Raw genomic sequence first — 25062 nt, 5'->3', positions numbered from 1 at the left:
GATTTTTCAAATGGGAATAACCACTTTCTTAACATAACCAATGATAACTTCAGAAACATTCCTAAGGAACATCTAATTCTGAGTAGCTAGGCTTGCTGATGAATCCTTTGATGTCACCAGCCCCAGAAAGCTGAGTGAATTGGCTTGTTACACCCAAGCATTATTTAACATTTGCCAATCGAACACAGAGAATGACTGCCAAAGGCAATGAAGATTCATGTGTGGATTTAAAAGGTAGATGTATTAAGTTCTGTCTTGACCTCTATTTTCACCTTGAGTTTATAAGACTGAAAGAAGGTATATAAGTATTACTTAAGTCTGAAGGAAGAAGAGTAACATAGCATTCTGGCAATGTTTAGTTTTTATAAATTACTTGGCAACATTCAGCTAAATCCATCAAGAAACTTTAAGTACCCTGTTTTGGCCATAGATCATTTCCATGAAAGTATAATAATAACATTAAATTTCTGAAGACTTTATTTAATTAAATTTAAATCCAGCAGATCCTTATTGACTATTTATTATGTATGAGGCATTATATTAAAATTCAGTAAGTCCATTTGTACAAGGCCCTACCTTAGACTTCAAATCCCTCACAATTTAACCAGGGAAAGGAAAGAGGAGAAGACATGTAATGTATAAGGAGTCACTGTTTTGGACTGAACTGTTCCCACCCCCCCACCCCCACCACCAAATTCATATACTGAAGTTCTAAGCCCAGGACTTTAGAATATGGCTGTATTTGGAGACAAGGCCTTCAGGAGGTCAATTAAAGTTAAATGAGGTCATGTGTGGGGTACCCTACCCAACCTGACTGGTGTCCTTCTGAGAGGAGGAAGACATCCCAGGATGCAAGGGAGATGCATTCACAGCAAAAGTGACCACGTGAGGACACAAAGGGAACTCTGCAAGTCAGAGGAACAGGCTTCAGGAGAAATCAACCCTGCTGACACCCTTGATCTAGGACTTCTGGCCTCCAGAACTGTGAGAAAATAAATTTCTGTAGTTTAAGTCACCCAGCGTGTGGTATTCAGTTATGGTCACTCTAGCAGACTAACAGAGCCACTCTGAAGGGGGAGGTAATGATACATACCGTAAGAGGAAAGTGAACTTTTACTTAACTAAAGGAATCAGGAGAGGCTTCATGGAAGCTCATGGGATGGATGGGTGAAATTATGAAACATAAAGGGGCGGGAAGCGTGGGGGGAAAAGAGTCACTCCAGGAATAAACCATGATTCCAGGGTAGCAAAGAGGCCATTTAGAAAGCGGCCAGTTGCCCAGTTTGGTGACATTCTAATTTCCTGTGGGCAAGGAAGTGAGACCCTATTAAAGGCATACTTTAGCAAAGGGCTTTGAATGTCAGCATGAGGAATGTATTCTAAATTTGGTAGAGGCAGGGCTGCACATATAAGAAATAAACTGTCGATTATATAGCCCTAAGTGCAACAGGAAGGATTATTTCTGAATATGAAGAAGAGTCTTATATACAGCAGTGAAGTTAATAAAGTTTCTCAGTTTTTCTTTTTCAAAACATACACGCACTAAACTTTCAAGTTTAAATTTATTACAAATAGTCTAAAATTAGAGTAATACAAACATTTCTGGGATTACATCCTTAGATAGACATTGATATTATTTCACTGCAAGCTCATCTGAATTCTGAAGAGCTTGCAAAAATAAATGTTACTCTCTAAAAAAGGATACTAACCCGAAGACTAAATACATATTCATTACATAATCTGTTAGGTGTCACACACAACACTGGAGTGATACATATTTTTCTAGGAAACTGAATAGAAAAAAAAAATGACTGAACTAAATAAACCCGTCATGAGAAGCATGCTAAGTTTGATAGTACAAGGAGACACACTCCTCCTGGATTGAAATTTTCACCTCAATTAAGAAATGAGAAGGTGTAATACTTTACACCATTAACTGAACTATTTATTATCACACCATTGAGGATACTCTTAGATCACTCTCCTGGCAATGAGACATTTATTTATACTCCCTTAATTTGCCGACTCCAGTGAAACTCAGATAATTAAAAGGGTAGTTAAGACTCAGGTCATTAGAAGAACATTGGCCAAACACAAGAAGTTTCCGGTGGTACCAAAACAAACTAAAAACCCACTTCAGGAGCTGACCTTTCCTCATATCCTTTCTATTTATTACAGACAAATATCAAAATACCCATACGGTTGCATTCCAGTGGGAGGAGAAACCCAACAACTGCTAAATCGCATCCATGGATATGAATGCTATAATCCCACTTCATAGGGATTTAAGCTCGTAGAATGTAGGGAAATTCAATCTGCAGCAAATAACACCAGCCACCTTTTCTCTGCATGCTGCCAGGAACCAGGGATGTAAAGTTAACCAACCTCTTCCAGTATCTGGCCCACTTTTATTTATTGGAGGAGGAGAAAAGGAGAAAGAAAAAAAAAAAAAACCAATCATTATACCATTTCTAATAACTGATGTGAGAAGAAAGGGCTTTGCTATTCTTCAGGGATCTCTCTCAGAAAGAGAAGTTTCCTTCACTGAGGAGAAAGAAATGACCTCCCTTCCACATGGTAACACTGCACTGGCATGGCCAGGAGGCTGTGGCTCCTCACGTGCAGCAAAGGGACAGACGCAGTGCCCAAGGACGCTGTGGCACGGGCTCCCAAATGCCCTCTCGGGCCCCTCCCCAAGCAACACACACACACACACACACACACACACACACGTGAACAACAGGGGACTCCTTGCCAACTTCCAAACAGACAAGATGAAAGATCTTTGCTGATCAGGTTTCCTTCCTCCAGGTAGGATTAAGGAGGAGGCAACATTGAGGTGGCAAGCCACTGGCCAATTCAATTCCTCCATAGTCCCAAATGAGACCCAGAGAACGAAAAAAAAAAAAATATATGGTAAGCTTAAAATATAAAAAGCAAGACTGTTCTCTTGAAGAAAATGCTATATAAAGTCAGGCAATGCAACTCTCACACAACCAGCTTTCATTACAGAAACTTCTGGGCTACCTGCTCTCTCAAGGTAAAACTATTGAACTAAAAATAAGATTGTATTGATTTTTAGGGATATTGTATCTCAGAAGAAAAGGAAAGTCCTCAGGTGTTAAGAAACTTTAGAGGGAGGCTGGTTATGGAACAAAAGCTACACATTTGTGAGCGACCAAGGTGCATTTCTATATATAGCAATATTTTTCTGTTAAGCTGCAGTAAAAATCATCTTTGAATGCAGTATTTGTATCCAAAAGCAAAGTCATTTGCAGATGGGTGCCCAGAAAAGTCAAAGGATGGCAAAATGTGAAAACGAGCCTCCAAATCTCTTGAAGCATTTTTTTTTCATCAAACTGTAATATATTAACTTAACAGATTTCTTTCCAATAAAGGCTTAAAAAAAAATCAAATACCAGAAAACCTTGTCTTAAAACACTGTTAACATTTGTAGAACTCCATTAGGATTAAAATAAAATTCTAAGGCAAAGAGTATTTCATAAAATTGTGCAGAGGGATGTGCCTCTCTCCACCTACACGCCTCACTCTGCGGATTGAATTCATAGTGATACAGGTCTGCTACCCACCCATCCAGCTCAGAGCTTGAGGCTTCAAAGACAGGACTAGATAATTGTATTTCAAGAAACTAAATAAAATAGGATATGAAATATTTATGTGTTATTACCCCTGTATCTCCTACCCCTGTAGGAGAAGGCGGCAGCAGAGAATGAGATAGTTGGATGGCATCACCAACTCATTGGATATGAGTTTGAGCAAACTCCAGGAGATAGTGAAAGACAGGGAAACCTGGCGTGCTGCAGGTTGCACAGAGTTGAACACGACTTAGGGGCTGAACAGCAACAACCCCTGTATCAGGTCCCAGACACTGGGCCTTTCTAGGGAAGAGCGACATGGCAGACAGATCTTCAGGCTACCTCCATCAGCAGACGAAGCAGAGCAAAGGCCGAATCTGGCAAGCATCATGCATAGTGGGGTCATCCAGAAATCTCTCAGCTAAGACAGCAGTCCTGTTTGCAGAGGCAACCTGGTCCCTGGTTGGGTGACTTGCTGATTATAGCCTTTTCAGATCAGGCACTCCCCATTCCCATCCTTTAGACACTCTCACAACAGACCCAAAATCCATGCTCAGGGAAATCGGACATGTATTCAGCTGGAGGGTGCTCGCAGTTCACATGCTGCAGGAGGAGCCTGTCCTCTAGAGTCCATGCAACTCCCCTTCCACAGTGAAATGCAGCTGTCTGCGTCTTCCCCATTCAGAATGCACCTGAACCTCAGCAAGGAGAAGTCCCACGTATGTCCCATCTATTGCTCTCCTCCAAGCTCCCCTCACCTTTCCAATACCCACACTCAGGTCTTCACACAGCAGAGAGCTGGATGTGCAGGTGACTCACATGAGAAAAGGGTGCAGCCTTTTCTGAAAAGCACCCACAACAGGTAGCATCACCTGGGCTCAAGAAGAGTTGGCCCTTTCAGCTCTTCACATCTGGACTCTTGGTCCTGCCTCAGCAGCTAGTTCTTGACAGCATTCAAATACACCAGATGACACTGAGGAAGGGATGCAAACTTCCTAGGGAAGAATGGACCCACTTCAAGGGTTCCAGATAGTCTAGGAAGGTCTTGAGGTGTGAGCAGTGAACACGCAGACATTCCCTTGTGAGGTTCCAGGGAGAATGGATACACATGTATCTATGGCTGAGTCCCTTCACTGTTCACCTGAAACTATCACAATATTGTTAATCAGCTATACGCCAACACAAAACAAAAAGTTAAAAAAAAAAAAAGACACTCCCTTATGTGGGGAGGGGATAAGGGATTGCTTTAGCTCCAAGTATTTCTGCCTGCCTGTCCTCAGGCCATAAGTGGGACTCCTGGTCTCAAAGCTGTTTACATCAGGCTGAGAAAAACACTGTAATTATACAAACTGGTGAAAATCATTAATTTACATTGACATCAGTTACTATACATAGAACTTCTGCCTGTGTGGGGCATTTTTGCTAGTCATTTGTTATCTTGTTTTAATTCCAACTAGTAATTTCTATTTTATATAGTTAGACATCTTCTGCAACTTTCCACTGAATAGTTTTTAATGTTTATGAAGTTTTTATTCATAAAACTTGTCACTCCATAACACTTCAGTTACCATCCTTGGCTTTTGCTCTCAGAATGCCTGTAACTAGGACCCTGAACTGCAGAGGTCCTGCTTCTACGTGTAAGGGTTAGGGCTGAAATTTCTGTACTGGACAGGGTATGACCTGCCTGTCTAACCTCGGATCACTAGCTATTTTAATTAAGTATAGACTTCTTCAATGGCACCCCACTCCAGTACACTTGCCTGGAAAAGCCCATGGATGGAGGAGCCTGGTGGGCTGCCCTCCATGGGGTTGCTACGAGTCGGACACGACTGAGCGACTTCACTTTCACTTTTCACTTTCCTGCATTGGAAAAGGAAATGGCAACCCACTCCAGTGTTCTTGCCTGGAGAATCCCAGGGACGGGGGAGCCTGGTAGGCTGCCGTCTATGGGGTCGCGCAGAGTCGGACACGACTGAAGTGACTTAGCAGTGGCATAGACTTCTTCATTCATAAAGAAAAGATGAGTAGTCTACATGGTTTACATAATCCTCAGAAGAGTCTCCAAGGGCCTCTACGTTGCTCCTCAGCCTCAACGCGGAAAAGGATTTTTCCACATTCATCAAGAAGATTCCTCCATGTAAACTGTGAGTGACTGGATTTTGCTAAAGATTTCACAGAGAGAGGTGCCAGAGTGTTTATACCCACACAACCACACCAAGCCTTGTAGGCAGAGCTCGTCTCAAAATTTTCTTTTCAGCCTCTGGACGCCAGTCTACGGTCTCATCGCCTTTCCATGAGAGGTCTTTGATCCTCATTGGCTTTTGTGCCCCCTTGGGGACATTTTCAGGGACCTTTCCATCTCTCCCATTTTCCTATACAGAAAAACTTGGTTCTAATCCAGTTTCTACCTCTTATCTTGTACCCTTCACCTAGCACTTAACACCGTCTTCGAGGCCATAATGGGCTATCGCTGTGAGAGAGCTGATTCTATGCTCAGCAAACCACAGACTTCCCACAACTAGGATCCTTGAAAGGCGGAGATGTTATTACCAAAAGGAAAATTAAAAATTACAACTACTGAATATCCAATAAAAAACCAAGCTTGCAAATTAAAAAACAAAAAGCAAAAAATTATGTCAGAGGCTATGGTGAAAGAAGACATGATTAGGGAATTCCTGAGGCAAAGTGGGGTGCAGGCCACTTTGAGCAATTTATAATCCAGAGAGCTCTGTCCTGAGTTCTCAAATACACGGACTAGTACCTGAGACCAGGAAGACAGGTCCCAAGTGAGCAGAAGCACCAGAAGAACTGGGGCCCTGGTGAAAACAACTGTACAGAGAAGGCAGCTAGGCAAAATCCAGTGGCTCTCACAATGAGGTCAGGAGCCCCAAGTGCGCTAACTTTTGGAACCATACAAGACTTCTTAAAAAAGCAACAGAAAAGAAAATCATGATTATTAAGAAAAGGGGAAAAAAAAAACTTGGGAAAATGAATTTCTCTGTATCATAATGCCATCCCCAAACAGAAAAGCTTCATTAAGTTTAGCTTCATGTCAAAAGATCTGATAAAGGATTAAGACAATTTTATATCAGGATCCAGCCAAAAGCAGAATATCATTCTCCTTTAGCCTCCCCGCCTCCCCACCAGCTCCCTTGGTTGACTCTTATTTCTCATTAAAAGGACTAATGCTAAGTCCATCAGGTCAAAACATCTGTGCAGTTTTTTTGGCTTTTTGACTGATCATGCCTCATGCAAGGGCCAAATCCTGCAAATTTGACCTACCTCATAATGCTCTTCGAATGAAGGCATGAATACATGAGCCATCTCAGTTAAGCCCTCATGACAGATTCACTCCCAATGACTAATACTGGAAAATCTTGGTTCACTTAAGAGAAACAGAGCTTCCAAATGCTGATACATCTCATCATACAATAGCAAGATATCACAACTCTCATCAGAAAAGTTTTAAAGTATTGGTACACAAGTGTGCACTGGCAGATAAAAATCTTTGAAATTCTCATTTTTGCTCAAGAGGGCAAATTGTCTCATTGGCAGTAACTGCTGTCTTGAAGTGACAGACCCATGTCGTTCACTTCCAAGAAGATGTCTGCCAAATACTCAAGACTGCATGACTACAATATGTTGATTTGTCTTCCACGTAAAAAGGCTGTTTCCTGGGGGGGGGGGGGGAAGCAGCCAGTACAGTCTTCAGCTCAAACATTTGAGTGAATGCTTTTCCTCCTCAAGACAACCAATATTGTCTGCATGCAGCAGAAGTGCTTTAGGAGTGCTTCCTCTATTGCTGCACGGACTATTAAAAAGATGTGAACCTGAGGTTTGAGATTTTTACTGCTCCATCAAGGATATTCTTAAGTGAAACTGAAACCTCTTCTGTAGGTGCACAGAAATGAAAAAGAAAAATGAAGACTACAGCTCGGTGCCATGGCCTTGATTTGTGCTAAGGCACCAAAAGTTGTCCTGGCATGGCTTTTGCACCTGACAGTATAAATGTCAAATCCAGTTAAAAAGGCAAATAACATCTTAGTATGATGAAAATAGCTTTGTCTTGGCAGACCCTCCCCCAGAAAAGTCCCCCTGCAGATTTCACCTTTCAAATGCGTTCCTTACAGGTCTTCCTGTCTCTAGTGAGTTATACAGCAGATCATTTTTATCTCAAAATGCTGCCACAGTCACCTATCTAAAGCACAGATATCTCTTCCTCCCTTCTACATCAAAATCATCTGAGTCCTTCCCACTGACAACAAAACTAACTGCAGATTCCCACATGTACATGAAAGATATCCAATGAGGTTGTTTAAGCTGCTTTTCCTGCCTGACTCCTCCATCTCTTGCATTTATATTCTCTTGTCTAGTCAAACAAAACTTACGTTCTTCCCAGTTGGGCATTTATTTGCTTCTTTAATTTCCTCTGCCCAGAACGCAGCTGTCAATATCCCACTGTTACTTAAACCTGTGGTCCTCACCTCCGCTGCATGTGAGAATCCCACGGGAGATTCAGCGAGTTTGATTTAATTTGAATAGGGCCAGGCCTGAGGATAGGTGCTTTTTAGAGCTTCCTAGGTGACATCCAGTTGAGATCCAATGAGTCCACCTTATATGCTAGTGCCTGAAAGGAAAGCGTTTCAGATTCCTCCAGAAGCACAGGTGCACTTTTGGGGGGATACCTGAAGCCATCTGTTGTCATCTCCTCTGTAGAGCATCTCATTTCTGTCTTGTAATCTAGCTCTTGTTCTGTTTATCTCACCTCCCTGCTAAGCTGCACAATCCTTTGAGACAGCACCTCACCGCACTCCTTGCTGTGTCCCCTGCAGTGACGAGCACAGAGCTCTGCCCAGGACACAGATTCAAGACATAAAGTTTACCATTTTCACTATTTTAAAGCATGCAATTCAGTAGCACAAAGTATAATCACAATGCTGTTGCACCATCACCACTCTCTAGTTCCAGAATGTTCTCCTCACCCCAAATGGAAACCCCACCTCCATTAGCAATCATTCCCCATAACCCTGTCTCTCCCAGCCCCTGGCAACCACTCATTTGCTGTCTCTATGGATTATATATAGATAGAGTATGGAAGCCAATGTGTGTTTATCTATATACAGTTGACCTTTGAACAACATGAGTTTGAACTGTACTGGTCCACTTACATGTAGATTTTTTTTTTCAGTAGTAAATACAATACTACACGACCACTGGCAGTTGAATCCACAGATGAGGAGCCTTGGATACAGAGGCCCCACAGATACAAAGGACCAACTATAAATTCTATGTGGATTTTCGACTATGTGCAAGGTTGGAGCCCCAACTCCCACATGATTCAAAGGTAAATTGTGTATTTTATGTATCTTCATATGTGTATGAAGTGTGTGTGTGTATGAGTGCTCAGTCGAGTCTGAGTCTGTGTGACCCCATGGACTGTAGCCCACCAGGCTCCTCTGTCCATGGAATTCTCCAGACAAGAATACTGGAGTGGGTCGCCATTTCCTTCTCTAGGGGATCTTTCCAACACAGGGATCAAACCTTGTCTCTTTGGTCTTCTGCACTGGCAGGCAGGTTCTTTACCAGCTGAGCCACCAGGGAAGCCCATATCTCCATATGATATATGATAAATATATACAAGCATTGATGTTATATATCAGAGTTCCCACAGCCTTCCTTCCATCACTTCACAGTGACTCCCACACTGTAGCTCTCTGAAGCCCACCTTCACAGTCAAACTTCAGGTCTTTGCAGTGCCATATTTTTGCAGTAATTATGTATGTCTTAACTGCTCAACATGTGCAAAACATACTCCCATTTTTATTTGGTTCCTATCTTTATTAAAAAAAAAAGTGTCATTGATTACATTTTTGCATGTTGGGTCCCAACTTTCCTCATAAGTGCTGTGGGTTTTGTTATGCAATTTTGTGCAGCATGGTGATTTGTTAAAATTCAAGAGTTGCATTATAGCAGAACTGACTGGATGACTTTTAATTCCAAGTAGAAGCTTGGGTCAAAGACCAAGCTTTCATGACCTGCATCTTCCTTTGAGTCAATCCTGGATATACAAACAAAGATGTCAATGCACTCATTAAAAGCCTCTCTCCATTCAATTCTCTTTGAAACTTATTCTCACACCATCGTAAGTATAATAGGAATGGCCTTCTACTCCACAGTCAGAAAAATCCATGCAAGATTTCCTGCACAAGATGCGGTGCTGTTGTGTAAGAAAACTCTCTTCGCACTTACCAAATCATCCCCATTTTCCACAAAAATCTCTGCTTGCCAATTTCTTGTTTACAAATGAACGATACCAGAACCACGGACACAAAATTTAAAACATCGTTTCTCTGAAAATCCCTGGAGCTTACTTATACTATACTCAATTTTCTCCATCTTAAAGTTTAAAGAATTTATGGGAATTATTGAGTAAGTTATTGTCACAATGAAAAAGACTGAACTGAACTACTTCAAGTGAAAATCAGAGATGCAAGATGACAATCAGAGATTTCAGATTAATTTGGGAAGCCCATTTTGGCCTCTTACTGTACCCAAATATTCCACTTAGTTGAAATTAATTAATACTTCACCTAAAAGTAAAATAGGACTTCCCTGGTAGTCCAGAGATTAAGACTCCTGCTCCCACTGCAGGGGCTGAAAGTTCGATCCCTGGTTGGGGAACTAAGATCCCACGTGCTGCACAGCCAACAAAAAAAGGTAGAGTAAAAAATACTCATTGGCTCTACATTATATATATAGCAATAATTGCCCCCAAAGCTGTCCTCCTGGACTTTATAGTCAGGTGGCCACTAAAACTTCACTGCTTACTGTGATTCCCCCTCCTACGTCCCCCTTCTCTGTAATACAGCCTGTGGGGCTAAAACTATCTTCTCTCACTCCTCGAAACCCAGTCCAGGGACTATCTTCAACCTATGAATCAAACAGGCCTATTTGGAAAACACAGAAAGTGGCAAGGAGGGAAGGAAGCTCTGGCAATTGTCACTCCTCTACTCCACCCCTCCTGCTACTTCCCAAACTACATCTGCTGGGTACATGGAGCCGCAGCCCAACTGCTTCAATGTCTACCCAGTAGATGCATGGAATCTTCATTTCCCCCTCAATGTTGAGGTGTCTTTCCTCTGAAATCTAAATGTTCAGTGTCCACAGATAGCTCTTATATGTCTTCATCTTTTTCTAATGACCTTGTGCATCTTAAAATGAGATTAATGGACTTCCCTGGTGTTCCAGTGGTTATAACCCTGTGCTTCCGATGCAAGAGGTGCAGTTTGACTCCTGGTCAGGGAACTAAGATTCCACATGCAGAGAAGTGCAGCTAAGGAAATAAAAACAAATTGTAAGAATTAAAAAAAAAAAGAGTTCTCATATCTTTTCCTTTGGGAGATTTGGTTGTGTTGTTTCAAAATTCCCCAGTGGTTAACCAGTCCACTGGTTAAGACTCCAAGCTCCCAGTGCAGGGGGCATGGGTTTGATCCCTGGTCAGGGAACTAAGATCACACATGCCACTTGGTACAGTCCAAATGAGAGAGAGACAGAGACAGGTTGGGGCCAGAGCTAGTCACTCTTATTAGCTGCCTGTTTCCAACCATTCCAATTCCAATATAGAAACATCCATAGACAACAGACAAGGAGTTAATGTCAGTCCATCAAGGCCCCAGTACAGGAGACAGGAATATCCACTTCAAGACAAGAAGTGGAAACCATTGCAGAAAAGCAGAGGAGAAAAAAAGTCAGAGGAAGACAGGGCACTGAATGAATGGCAGAATCCCAAAGGCTTTGCCAGAAGCCCCCTCCCCACCACCGCCAAGCCCAGGCAGTGGGTGGAGGGGTGCAGGAGAGGTTAGAAATGCCTGCCCTGTGGAGTGAACAGTCCCTAGCCCTCCAAAGTGAAAAAACCAGCACTGTTTCAGGATCTCACTAGGGTTTTAAGATCTACGGTGCTATTGACACTAGGATGCCTCAGGCACATCAAGGTTGGCCCACGAACCTAATACTGATCAGAACACAGATTACTATTATTATCTATAGTAATGTGTGTGCCAACTCCATTCAACTGCATCCTAAATGAATTTTGGAAACACAGCACTTTCATGAAGAAGCAGTCAGGATGCTGACAAAGCGTGGGCTCTCAAGTCAGACAGCATGTGCAGTGTCGAGCTCCACGCTCTGTGGCCTTGGTCTCAGGCAGTCAGCCCACAAAGGCTGCATCAGTGAACTAGCAGCACTCACAGATTGAGCCCTACTGTACGCCAGACACCATGCTAGGTATTTTATGTATGTTCTATCCTCGTAATAACACTGCAAGATTCAGTAACTTGTCCAACATCACAAATGTAGAAAATGGCAAAGCTGAGATTTGAACCTAGGGCAGCCCGACTGCAAATCTCATGCCTCCTTCCTGTCTCAAATAACATTTCTACATTATATATGATAGATTATATTTCTACATTATATATGATAAGTATGTATGATAGATATCATGATATATGACATATGATACTCGTCTGTCAGTGAAGAGTCTCTAACTTTCAAGCAGTCTTCGTCCTTCTGGGGGCAGGAGTAGAACTTCCTCCTGTGATTAGATTCAATGAGGTCCCCTCTGGGTTCGGCTGAGCACAGAGTCCTAGCACTGCTTAAAGAGGTCCACTCATACTCTCCACTGATAAAATATTTAGTGATATTTCCTACAAATCCATGGGGACAGCAGTTCTTTTTGACCGCTTCATGCTCTCACAGTTACAAACCTCTTGGCATTAGGTTCGATTCCCTTGAACTTTCAGAGCCTTCTCACTTCTATTATCTCATCAGCCTCGTCGAGGAACCCCCAACCACTCCGCAACATAAGAGAGAACAACATCACAGTTTGAAGACCTTCACTGTTCACAAATTATATTGCATTTGCACATTTCAGGAGAGAAGAACTCCAGGCAGGAAGACTCAGAGACCAATATGTAGATACTTTAATCTGTAAGTCCCCTCTTAATGGCTGCCTTTCATTCCTCTACATGAGGCATGCGGTTTTGACCCCATCCATCCACTGAGACTGTTCTCATCAAAGTCGCTGATGATGTTCTGGTGCAAAATGATAACTGAACTTATTTAATATAGAGAAAGTTACCTTGTATCTGAATATATAGTATAAAAGTTCTCCAACACAACTATACTTCGATCAGTTTCTCCATCAACTTCTTTTAGTATACGATTTACACTTATTCTTGAGTGCGAAAAATGCAGCAAATAATATTAATTAAATTGTTTTGTTGGATATTGTCACATTTGACTCTTTCTTGCTACTGCTAACAGATCCTATCTTTTTATTTTTAATTTTGATAGGTCATATTTGTCTAATTGTGGCAAAAAACACAATGGAAAATTGACCATCTTTAACCATTTTTAAGTGTCAGTTCAATGTGTGAAGTATATTCATATTGTTGTGAAGCAGGCCTCCAGGACTTGTTATCCTGCAAATCTGAAACTCTATACCCAGTAGAGAGCAAATCCTCATTCCCTCTTCCTACCCTCTGCCCCCTGGAAACCACAATTCTACTTTCCAGTTCTATGAATTTCATTACTTAAGAGTTGAGTCATTATGTTTTAAGACTGTATCTTACAAATAGTATTTAGTTGAATATTTTAAAACCCAATCTGAGTCTTTACCTTCTAGTGTTTAGCCCAAATATATTTACTGAAACGACAGATATGTTTGCATTTATTTTTTATATTTTATTGAATTCTTTTTGTGTGTTTCTGTGCTATGTACTTTATCTTCCACTTCATTATAAAGACTAGGTTTTTGCCTGCTTTTATCTATTTTAGTATTTTGGAAGTTGAACTCTATTTTTATTTTACTGGTGGCTATCTTTAAGTTCTCAAATACATCTAAACCCTTTATTCCTCTGATGATGAAATCAAGAGCAAGATCTCTTGCCATTCTCTCACAGGCAGGGATAGGAAATTTACCATCATCATCAACAGAGTGGCCTAAAGGGATGGGCTTTGTAAAAAGTACCACAAACAAACTTTTGGCCAAAAGGCAAAATAAAGGTCTAGTTACTAAACTTAGTTTCCATTAATCATTTCTATAATTCAAGCATCTGGAGTTTTAGCTATTAAAATAGGAAACCTCTTATCCCTATATAGAAAAGGAAATAATTTAATACATTATTCCACCAACCATATCAACTATTTAATAAATTGTCTACCATTTACCCGAGAAATATTAATGGTAAACTGTACATTCTTAATCAAGCATGGCCTTGAACTATCTTCTTACTATGTCCTTCTGTTAGAACTCAAGTCACACAAACTAATTTTCATTCTTGCCTAAATCAGCTGTAACAGGAAGGAAGTGAAGTGACAGTCGCTCGGTCGTGTCCAATTCATTTCAACTCCATGGACTACATAGTCCATGGAATTCTAAAGGCCAGAATACTGGGATGGGTAGCCGTTCCCGTCTCCAGGAGATCTTCCCGACACAGGGATCAAACCCAGGTCTCCCAGATTGCAGGTGGATTCTTTACCATCTGAGCCACAACGAAAGCCAAATAGGGAAGAAAAATCTGCTTCAAAACTAAAGAATATATTCTACATTCTGATGGAAGGACTCGTATCTATATAGAAGGAATTTGTCTAGAAGTAACAGAAGAGGCATCCACAGTTAAGTGGCATCCCTACTCCTCTGTCCTGTACTAATTATAATCAGGACTTTACCATAAGAATAGGGTATTCATTTTCCTGATCATGGAGAAAACATTCTAGATGATATCAAAACACAACATTCCCTGTAATTTAGTTTTATGTGTAACAATCAGATAAGTGAGAGAAGTGGTTAACCTGGACACATTTTGTCATTTTCATTTAAATAAGAAATGAATTAGCTGCTGTAGTCCACCTGTGACCTTTCAGTCACATTAAAGGACACTCCACCAGAGTGACCCTTCTTTTGGCCAAGGTCCAAACCCCAGCTCTATTTCTCTTTTCTCCAGTTTAACAGAGGGAAGATAATAGTTTGAAAACAAAATAACAATAAAAGAAGGAAGGTCTAGCTGGCCACGTGACTTGGGAAACCTCATTTCTCATTTTAAAAATGAGAATAATATCACCAACTACTTCATAAAATCATTTTAAGACTAAAATAAAATAATGTATTATCAACCACCTAGCATGGTGCCTGGCCTCTAACAGGTATTCATTAAATATTGTTTCTCAAAAAAAATAAACCCTTGGTCAATTTCCTTGTTTATAAAGACAAATCCACATTCATTAAGGCAATACATTCATAGATATATTCCATGTATAGTTTACATTCTTTTTATTAAAATCACTTCCCTAAATATAACCTTGATGTACTCCTTTCCTGATTTGGAACCAGTCTGTTCTTCCATGTCCAGTTCTAACTGTTGCTTCTTGACCTGCATACAGATTTCTCAGGAGGCAGGTTGGGTGGTCTGGTATTCCCATATCTTGACAAATTTTCTACAGTTTGTGGTGATCCACACAGTCAAAGGCTTTGGAGTAGTCAATAAAGCAGAAGTAGATGTTTTTCTGGAACTCCCGTGCTTTTTAGATGATCCAACAGGTGTTGGCAATTTGATCTCTGGTTCCTCTGCATATCCTAAATCCAACTTGAACATCTAGAAGTTCAAGTTTACGTACTGTTGAAGAATAGCTTGGAGAATTTTGAGTGTTACTTTGTTAGCGTGTGAGATGAGTGCCACTGTGCAGTAGTTTGAGCATTCTTTGGCATTGCCTTTCTTTGGGATTGAGATGAAAACTGACCTTTCCCAGTCCTGTGGCCACTGCTGAGTTTTCCAAATTTGCTGGCATATTGAGGGCAGCATTTTCACAGCATCATCTTCTAGGATTTGAAATAGCTCAACTGGAATTCCATCACCTCTACTAACTTTTTTCATAGTGATGCTTCTTAAGGCCCACTTGACTTTGTATTCCAGGATGTCTGGCTCTAGGTCAGTGATCACACCATCGTGGTTATCTAGGTCATGAAGATCTTTTTTGTATAGTTCTTCTGTGTATTCTTGCCACCTCTTCTTAATATCTTCTGTTTCTGTTAGGTCCATACCATTTCTGTCCTTTATTGTGCCCATCTTTGCATGAAATGTTCCCTTGGTATCTCTAATTTTCTTGAAGAGATCTCTAGTCTTTCCCATTCTATTGTTTTCCTCTATTTCTTTGCATTGAATGCTGAGGAAGGCTTTCTTATCTCTTTGCTATTCTTTGGAACTCTGCATTCAAATGGGTTTATCTTTCCTTTTCTCCTTTGCCTTTCGCTTCTCTTTTTTTCTCAGCTATTTGTAAGGCCTCCTCAGAAAATCATTTTGCCTCATTGCATTTCTTTTTCTTGTGGATGGTCTTGATCACTGCCTCCTGTACAATGTCATGAGCCTCTGTTTATAGTTCTTCAGGCAGTCTGTCTATCAGATCTAATCCCTTGGATGTATTTGTCACTTCCACTGTGTAATCATAAGGGATTTGATAGGTCATACCTGAATGGTCTAGTGGTTTTCCCTACTTTCTTCAATTTAAGTCTGAATTTGGCAATAAGGAGTTCATGATTTGAGCCACAGTCAGCTCCCGGTCTTATTTTTGCTCACTGTATATAGCTTCTCCATCTTTGGCTGCAAAGAATATAATCAATCTAATTTCAGTATTGACCATCTGGTGATGTCCATGTGTAGAGTTTCTCTTGTGTTGTTGGAAGAGGGTGTTTACTATGACCAGTGCATTCTCTTGGCAAAACTCTGTTAGCCTTTGACCTGCTTCATTTTGTACTCCAAGGCCAAATGTGCCTATTACTCCAGGTATCTCTTGACTTCCAACTTTTGCATTCCCATCCCCTATATTGAAAAGGACATCTCTTTTGAGTGTTAGTTCTAGAAGGTCTTGTAGGACTTCATAGAACCTTTCAACTTCAGCTTCTTCACCATTACTGGTCAGGGCATAGACTTGGATTACTGTGATACTGAATAGTTTGCCTTGGAAATGAACAGAGATCATTCTGTCATTTTTGAGACTGCATCCAAGTACTGGATTTCAGACTCTTGTTTACTATTATGGCTACTCCATTTCTTCTAAGGGATTCTTGCCCACAGTAGTAGATATAATGGTCACCTGAGTTAAATTCACTCATTCCAGTCCATTTTAGTTCACTGATTCCTAAAATGTCAATGTTCACTCTTGCCATTTCCTGTTTGACCACTTCTAATTTGCCTTGGTTAATGGACCTAACTTTCCAGGTTCCTAAGCAATTTTGCTCTTTATAGCATCAGGCTTTATTTCCATCACCAGTCCCATCCACAACTGGGTACTGTCTTTGCTTTGGCTCTGTCTCTTCATTCTTTCTGGAGTTATTTCTCCACTGATCTCCAGTAGCATATTGGGCTCCTACTGACCTGGGGAGTTCATCTTTCAGTGTCTCGTCTTTTTGCCTTTTCATGCTGTTCATAGGGTTCTCAAGGCAAGAATACTGAAGTGGTTTGCCATTCCCTTCTCCAGGGGACCACGTTTTGTCAGAATCCACCATAACCGGTCTGTCTTGGGTGGCCCTACAAGGCATGGCTCATAGTTTCATTGAGTTAGACAAGGCTGTGGTCCATGTGATCAGTTTGGTTAGTTTTCTGTGATTGTGGTTTTCATTCCGTCTGCCCTCTAATGGATGAAGACTCGATGGTTAAGAACCAACTCGATGGACATGAGTTTGAATAAGCTCGGGAGTTGGTGATGGACAGGGTGGACACAACTGAGCAACTGAACTGAACTGAAATACAACCTGTTGAATCTTTTAAAAGATAGGCTCCACTTCAACCTATTAGTGTACTAACAAGTGATACGAAATGAACGGACATAGATGAAACATTCATATAAAAAATGAGTTTCACTTCCCAAGTATAAAAAGCTCTTACGGAAATTTCCTATGTGAGCATAGCCCAAAAGCACTGAGTTAAACCAGGTCTCCCTGTAAAAACAATTAACCTAAAAGCCCACAGCTCCACCAAGTTTGAAATTAAAAACAAGCCTGAATTATATATTTTAAAGGTTATGTGCCTGATGAAGAGATGGGTGAGTTCACTCTCAGGTGATTGTAATATCTAGTACTTTCTACAATATCTTTATGATCTAAATTACAGTGTGTGGGGAAAATCATATGCTTTAGAAACAATGCCTCCCTGCCTCCCCCCGCAACAGGATGACCCAAAGCCTTCTCTATCATGTCATTTAGAGCAATTATCCTGCCTCTCAAAAATCCAAACCAGCTATTTAAAAAATACTAAGGTTAGTTGGATTCCTTCTTTCTGAAATGTGAGGTGATCTTGTGTGTGTGGTTGCTTCCACTGACCTCTATACAAAGCTTAAGAGTACTTCCTAGTGGAGCTGGCTCCTAATGAATGCAGCGAGTGTACCTGCCACTTCAGCTACACAACATGGTGCAGAAAATTGTATTTGAAAAAGCAGCTGACGCCAACAAAGAGGTATAGGTTAATGATGAGTGCACTAGAGACAGACTGTCTAGGTTCAAATTCCAGCTTCCCAAGACATGTGCCTGTGACCTTTGTCAAGTTCACTAATTTCTCTATGCCTCAGTTTCCCTTATCTGAAACTAAGTATTATAAGAATACCTAGCCATGGATTTGCTGTAAAGTTTAAATGAGACAGGTAATCCCCACTCATCAAGCATGGCATCACACTCAATATGTTATCAATAAACAGAAGGCTCATCACACTATTCTGATTATAAAGAATTATCAATGAATTTTTGTCTCTTCTGGAAAACTAGAGCTACTGAAAATATTAGCCATTTCTATTCACCATAAAAACTAATCCAAAAGGCACCAAAATCCTCAGAGACACAGAATCTCTGAGCACCTACCATAATCCAGAAAAACAGCCTATTATCATGCTAAATCCTCCCAATAGGCCAGTGAATTAGGTATTATCATCTCCAAATTAAAGATGAAGCTAAAACTCAGATAAATAATCACAGCTAAAATGGAGGAAGAGCTGTGAGTTAAACACCATCTCCTTCACTCCCATATCTATATCCACACATGAGATCAGGTTGTTCCCCTTGGTGTCTGATACTAACATATCTCACTGAATGTGTGCCAATGAAAACACTGAAGAACGGCAACAAAATAAACCAATATTGCATAACCAATAAGTATGTGCACATGTATCTTTGTTAAGAAAGCCTGAACTATGGCTCATGTATTTAAAGCAGCATTCAATTAGACAAATAGCACCATAAACACAAAATTTAGGTAGTCTCTTAATATGTCTCGGCAAGGGAAGATCCAGTACCATCTTCCTCCAGTCTTACAAGATTCAGAATCCCATACCCAGATGTTTTCTCAGTGTTCCATTACTACCACCTTGAAAACTGAGCCCTCTCAGACATTGCTAGTGAAAATTTAAAATGGTTTAGTCACTGTGGAAAGCAGTTAGACAGTTTCTTATAAAACTAAATATGGATTTACAATATGACCTAGCAACTATACTCTTGAGCATTTATCCCAGAGAAATAAAATTTGTGTGCACACAAAAACTTGTATATGAACACTCGTTGCACCTTTATTCATTATAGCCCCTAACTAGAAACAACCCGACTGTTCTTCAAGGGATGAATACTTAAACAAACTCAGATACAACCATACTACAGATCAGTACTGTTCAATAAATAGGGATGAACTTATTGATACATGCAACAATTTGTGTGGACCTTAAGGCATTATTCGTAGTTTAAAAAAAAGCCGATCTCAAAAAGTCATATACAGTATAATTTTAATTAGATACCATCTTCAAAATGACTAAATTATAGAGATGGAGAACAGAAAAGTAGTTACCAGAGGCCAGGAACAGTGGAGTGATCGGTGAATGTATAAAGGAATAGCTTAGGGAAGGTCCTTTATGGTGATGAACAGTTCATATTATGATTATGGAGGTGGTGACATGAATCTATGCATAGGATTAAACTGCACAGAAATACATACATATATACACACTAGAGCATGTACAGACTGAACAAGGCACGTGCCAATGTCCATGTTCTGGTGTCGATACTGTATGACAGCTACAAAAGATGTCATCATTGAGGGAGATGGGTGAGGGGAACACAGGCCTCTTCACGTACCAGTAACTTTCAATGAGTCCATAATTATAACTAATTCCAGAGTAAAAGTAAAAAAACAAAAAACCAAGCAGTTTTTTAGCTTATCCTTATATGGAACCTTCTAAACAGCCTGAGCAACAATCTTCCCTTCATGAGGCTGCGATTGTTCCAAAACTCTTAACACTAGCAGCAGCCTGGAGACTAGAATCCATGTCAACTAACTCACCATCCAATTCTCCATCACAGCTTTTATAAGGGAAGACAATGAAAACACAAACGTATTAACACAGCCATCACAGTAATACTGTTAGTTACTCAGTTGTGTCTGACTCTTTGCAACCCTATGGACTGTAGCCCTCCAGGCTCCTCTGTGCATGGAATTCTCCAGGCAAGAATACTGGAGTGGGTAGCCATTCCCTTCTCCAGGGGATCTTCCCAACCCAGGGATCGAACCTGGGTCTCCTGAATTGCAGGAAGATTCTTTACTGTATGAGCCACCAGGGAAGCCCAACATAGCCATAGGCTCTGGCTTTCAGTAATGCCATTCCCTCAGTGTCCAATGCTTGGGAATCTTCACCCAAAGGAACAAGGCCATGAATACATCTAGACTTGGAAGCAATCGACTCTGCCTGAAAAGGTCAGGAGAGACTTCTTCCAAGATGGGAAACTGGAGCTGAGTTTGAAGGTTAAGAAGAACGTCACCTGGCAGAACTGGAAAGAAAGAGCATTCCAGGAAGTGACAGGCCTGGGACAACACCTCAGATTTAGAAGGCTGCAAGGAAGGGGGAAGAGGGTGTGACAAAGGTGCAACGTAGCCGTGGGAAGAAAGGGGCAGAAGGTCTTAAAAGCCCATAGTGCCGTGTTAAGAGCAGAAAGTTTTCAAGTTCAAGGTTACATATCCACCATAAACCACTGAGGACAGGAGGTCTCTTAACACTTCTCTTTTATTTTGTTTAAGATACTTACATAATACTTCTTTTCCTCACATGTGTATTTTCTGCTAGTTAATATAAACAAGATATCATGGTTCTAACAATTCTCCCAATAATTATGATAATGTGATGCTTTGTCAGTTTGTCTTCTGACTAAGCAAAGCAAGTAGATTCTTTTGGGGAAGTAAAATTAAGCCAAGGAGGAAAGATATCAAAATCACCACCCCAAATTATGCACTAAAGCTAATCTCATTAACATATTCCATGCATGTTTATTTTTAATCCAATCTTACCTTTTCTCAAAGCTTGTTTATTCTCTAAAAATAAATATAAGCTATGTTTTAAGTTAGTAAACTGGAAAAAAATAAAATGTTCAGGGGGTGAGTAAAAATACAGAGGAATCCTGCCACAAGGAACCCATAATTCTTGATTTAAATTTAACAGCTTTGTTCACTGTGGCAGTAAAGTATTAACGGCATTGCAAAGTTGAATTCACATGGGCAGTAATTCACAATCTCTGGAACAGAGTCTTTATTTTATGTCAAGTCATTACATCAGTAAAAGTTACCAAAAATAAACCCATTTGACTTTCAGCATTTTAGACAATAAATAGAGTCTTTTCTCCCAATGTCAAGTTAGCTTTGAAATATGCAGGCTTATTAACAGTGAAAATCTCCATGACATCAAAGAAATGGTACACCCTATCTCATAAATATATCTCATAACTAACAAATATGATTCTGTTTGTGAGGTGTCTTCTGTTCTTTGAATTAACCTAAAACCCCAAGTATGAAATACACGCTTTGTGCCGAATGAGGTCAGCTCTATGTTCAGCGCTTTAGATTGTTTTCAAATGTGCTTTGGCCCAGAATGGATCAATCACTCTGCAATGACCATAGCATAGGGTACACAAAGTTGTGGGATACCCCATCTACCTGGGGAGGGCAGAAGGAGGCAAGCAATTCTAGGGGATACAAGGATGCCACTTAAAGGTCAAACATCAGGGTGGGTCATTCACCTACAAGAAGTACTTAATGCACCAGCCCCCACCCCCCAGCTTATAAGAAAGGAAGGAACCAACTACCTTCACATCTAATAAACCATGGACTTAATTAGGAATAAGTCTTATTCCTTTTGTGCTTCCCTCGTGGCTCAAACAGTAAAGAATCTGCATGCAATGCAGGAGACTTGGGTTCGATCCCTGGGTCAGGAAGATTCCCTGGAGAAGGGAATGGCTACCCACTCCAGTATTCCTGCCTGGAGAATCCCATAGACAGAGGATCCTGTCAAGCTACAGTCCATGGGGTCACATAGTTGGACTCATCTGAACAACTAACAGCTGGAGTCTTATGTCTTTTCATGTTCTCAGTCCCTACAATGCTGCTCAATATGCTTTTGGACTAAATGAGTGACTGAATGGATGCATTGGTGCAATGCAAAAAACAGTTAAAAGATGGTACAATGCATTATTAACTCACTTATTTTTTTGTTATCAAAATTTATCAGGTGCTTGTTATGAGCCAAACCGCATGCCAGCTAATAAGAAAGAGACAATAGGAGACAGCAGATAGATGACAGCAGGGAAAAAATAGGACCAAACAGAGAAGAAAGGGAAAAGGATTAAGGCTGGTCCTAACAAATGTCATGATTTCAAACTGATACACTGGTTCCGGGACAGAAGGAGATACTTTTAAAATTCTGTCCCTGGAAAGAGATTGATGTCCTGTGGGGAGAATAGGCAATGTCTAAAGGCCGAAGACTAACTCACATACAACAGGCCTTCATCATCACTGTGAGGCTGAAAGCTTTAAAAATCTCATTTCAGAAGTATTTATTAATCCTGCACAAAAGCTCAGATGAAAGGGATGTGCGGAGGGGGCCTGGCAGTTTCTCAGAATCAGTGGATTCTCGTGGTGTCTGGTTTAAGACTCTCACTTAGATAGGATCCCTTACCCCATGTAAATTGGCCCCCTACTTCAGAGCCAGGGGTCATTTTCTCTGTGGTCAGTTTGTCTTAACCACAGGGATTCTTAAAGAGGCTTAAGCCACACAATTTCAAAGGCACGGTTTTGCTTCAATTTCGGTTTTGCTTCAAATTTGGTTCAACACAGTCAAAGAACAGATTACCATCCCAAAAGGATTTTGAGCTATCATGAACAAAAGAATGGAACTTAACCAGGAAAAACCTGGGGGGAAAACAGGACATTTGGTCATCCCAGCCTGGTGGCAGCTCGCACAAAGGATGCAACGTTAAAAATAGAATCAACAAACATTCACGTGGAGATGGTATCTAGAAACAGGACAAAGACTGATGGCATCCCTCCCCTGAAAGGACCTTGAAGGAGGAAGCTAGAGACACAGGCATGCATGCACACAGCAAGACATTTGGAGAAATGTTTCAGAGATAAAAAAAAAAAAAAAAAAAAAAGCCCTTGGTTTTGCTATTTCACCTACATTCAATATCCCTGGTTACAGAGTAGGAGGGAGCATGGGACAAAGAGAGGTTATTAAAGGATAAATAGACTATTCTCTGGTCTCAGGGACATTTACTCCTGATTTATACTGCTCTTTGGGCACTTGGCCCCACAGTTTGCAGACCCATTCTCCTTGCAGGGTTCATTAAGCACAGAGGCCCATACAAACCAGTCCTTTTTCTCTATCAGAAGTTCTGAATTTCACTCCCAAGTTTCAACTGACAATGGATGGAAGTGAAATGGATGAATTCAGACATTTAGTATTCAGGTTCCCTAGGATTTAGAATCCCAAATTTCAGAATCACCACATACCCTTAAATCTCAAAAGAATCATCGACATCTCTAATACTGATATACCCCTGAGATTTAATCTTCTTTCTGTTAAATGGTAAAGTAATTAGAATAGGAAAAAGGAGTCCAGAATGGCGGAGGCTAAAAGACAAGGAAGGGAAAAGCCCGTGAAAATAGAACAAAGGAGGGTCTGAGGACCGGAGTGAGGACCTCAGGTAGAACAAACAGCACTCCTGGCTCCTCTTCTTCTATGCTTTTTCCTCCCCCTGGGCCTGCCCTATGTAAATTGGGCTAGCCAGGAGTGCTGTTTGTTCCACCCGAGGTCCTCACTCCAGTCCTCGGACCTTCTTTTGTTCTATTTTCATGGGCTTTTCCCTTCCTTGTCTTTTAGCCACCACCATTCAGGACTCCTTTTCCCTATTCTACCTACCTAACAATTCCAACCTAATTCCCATAATACAGACATAGGTCACACCTCTTTCTATCTGAAGTGTTGCAGGAGGGTGAGGATGATACAGCCCTGTGTGTACCTGTGGGAGCCAGTGAGCCTCCAACACACAGGAGCATGTCTAGAAAGAAACCAGAATAGAAGCCGGGACTGATGGAGGCAGAACATCATCTTATCATTCCATGAATGTTTATGTCATGAGTCTTCTCAAACTTCCTCAAATAAATAAGCCAGGTTTTCTTGTTTAATCTTTTAATTGGGCCTTTATTTTACATCTCTTTGCCTGAATGAAGGATACTCTAAAAAGGCTGCCTGAATATACACTTATAAAGGACAAAGACTGCTTTTTTTGGAAAAGCACTATATACAAGCAGGTGTTTATTACTCTGAATCGGTGGTTCTTGAACTGTGAGTTGTGTCTCATTTACGGTTCCTAAAATGGCTCGTGAAATTGACTTTTTGAATGGAATAAAATGCAAGGGAATGAAATAGAATGGAAAGGAAAATATTAGAATGTATCACATAATGTCAGGCTATTATTTGGTGAAACTTTTACTATAGTGCTGACCCAAGACTTAGTTTTTAAAATAAAAAACAACTACTTTGGATGATGTCAAACTGCTCTTGCATTTTGAAAAATATAACGTACTATTGATAGGATTCACATTACTCTGAATTTCTCACTCCATTACAATGCTTCAGAATCATTTCAGCTATAATTAGACAAGTCTCAAATCCTTCACAGTTTAGTCTCAAGATAAAGAAAACTAATAAACTGGGTTGCGGCTTTACAACCACATTCCTGTCCCTGAGGCATGGACCAGCAAATGGAAGAAGGTGTAAATCCACCATCCAAACCATCAAGATCCTGTATCTCTTAAAGCAATCTGTTCCAAAGACATGGCATCCTGACCCCATGAACTGTGGGACAGACCCAATGAACCACAGAAGGGTTTTTACTAATATTTTTAAATGACTTAAAAAAATTATAATAGATAAAATATCTAAGACCAGAAAAATAAAGTAAGTGTACTCTAAATACTCTAAAATATGTATATCAAGTATGTTTCAAAAATCTCCATGTGTATTATGTTTTTAGTAAGAAAAATGCCTGACCTATGATTCAATCAGGCATCTCTGAATATCAGTAATATTTCATGATAAAAAAAATTTACTTCCA

General features: G+C 40.5%; 1 protein-coding gene across 3 annotated transcripts in view; it reads right to left on the bottom strand.

Moving 5' to 3' along the window:
* The window catches only part of DOCK4 (dedicator of cytokinesis 4), a 474663-nt gene that overhangs the window by 370666 nt on the left and 78935 nt on the right, over positions 1 to 25062 (bottom strand). The window lies entirely within an intron of this gene.

Source organism: Bubalus bubalis, chromosome 8 (assembly GCF_019923935.1).
Source record: "Bubalus bubalis isolate 160015118507 breed Murrah chromosome 8, NDDB_SH_1, whole genome shotgun sequence".
Classification (NCBI taxonomy): domain Eukaryota; kingdom Metazoa; phylum Chordata; class Mammalia; order Artiodactyla; family Bovidae; genus Bubalus; species Bubalus bubalis.
Note: the sequence above shows the minus strand (reverse complement) of the source record. Positions and strands in the feature narration are given on the sequence as shown.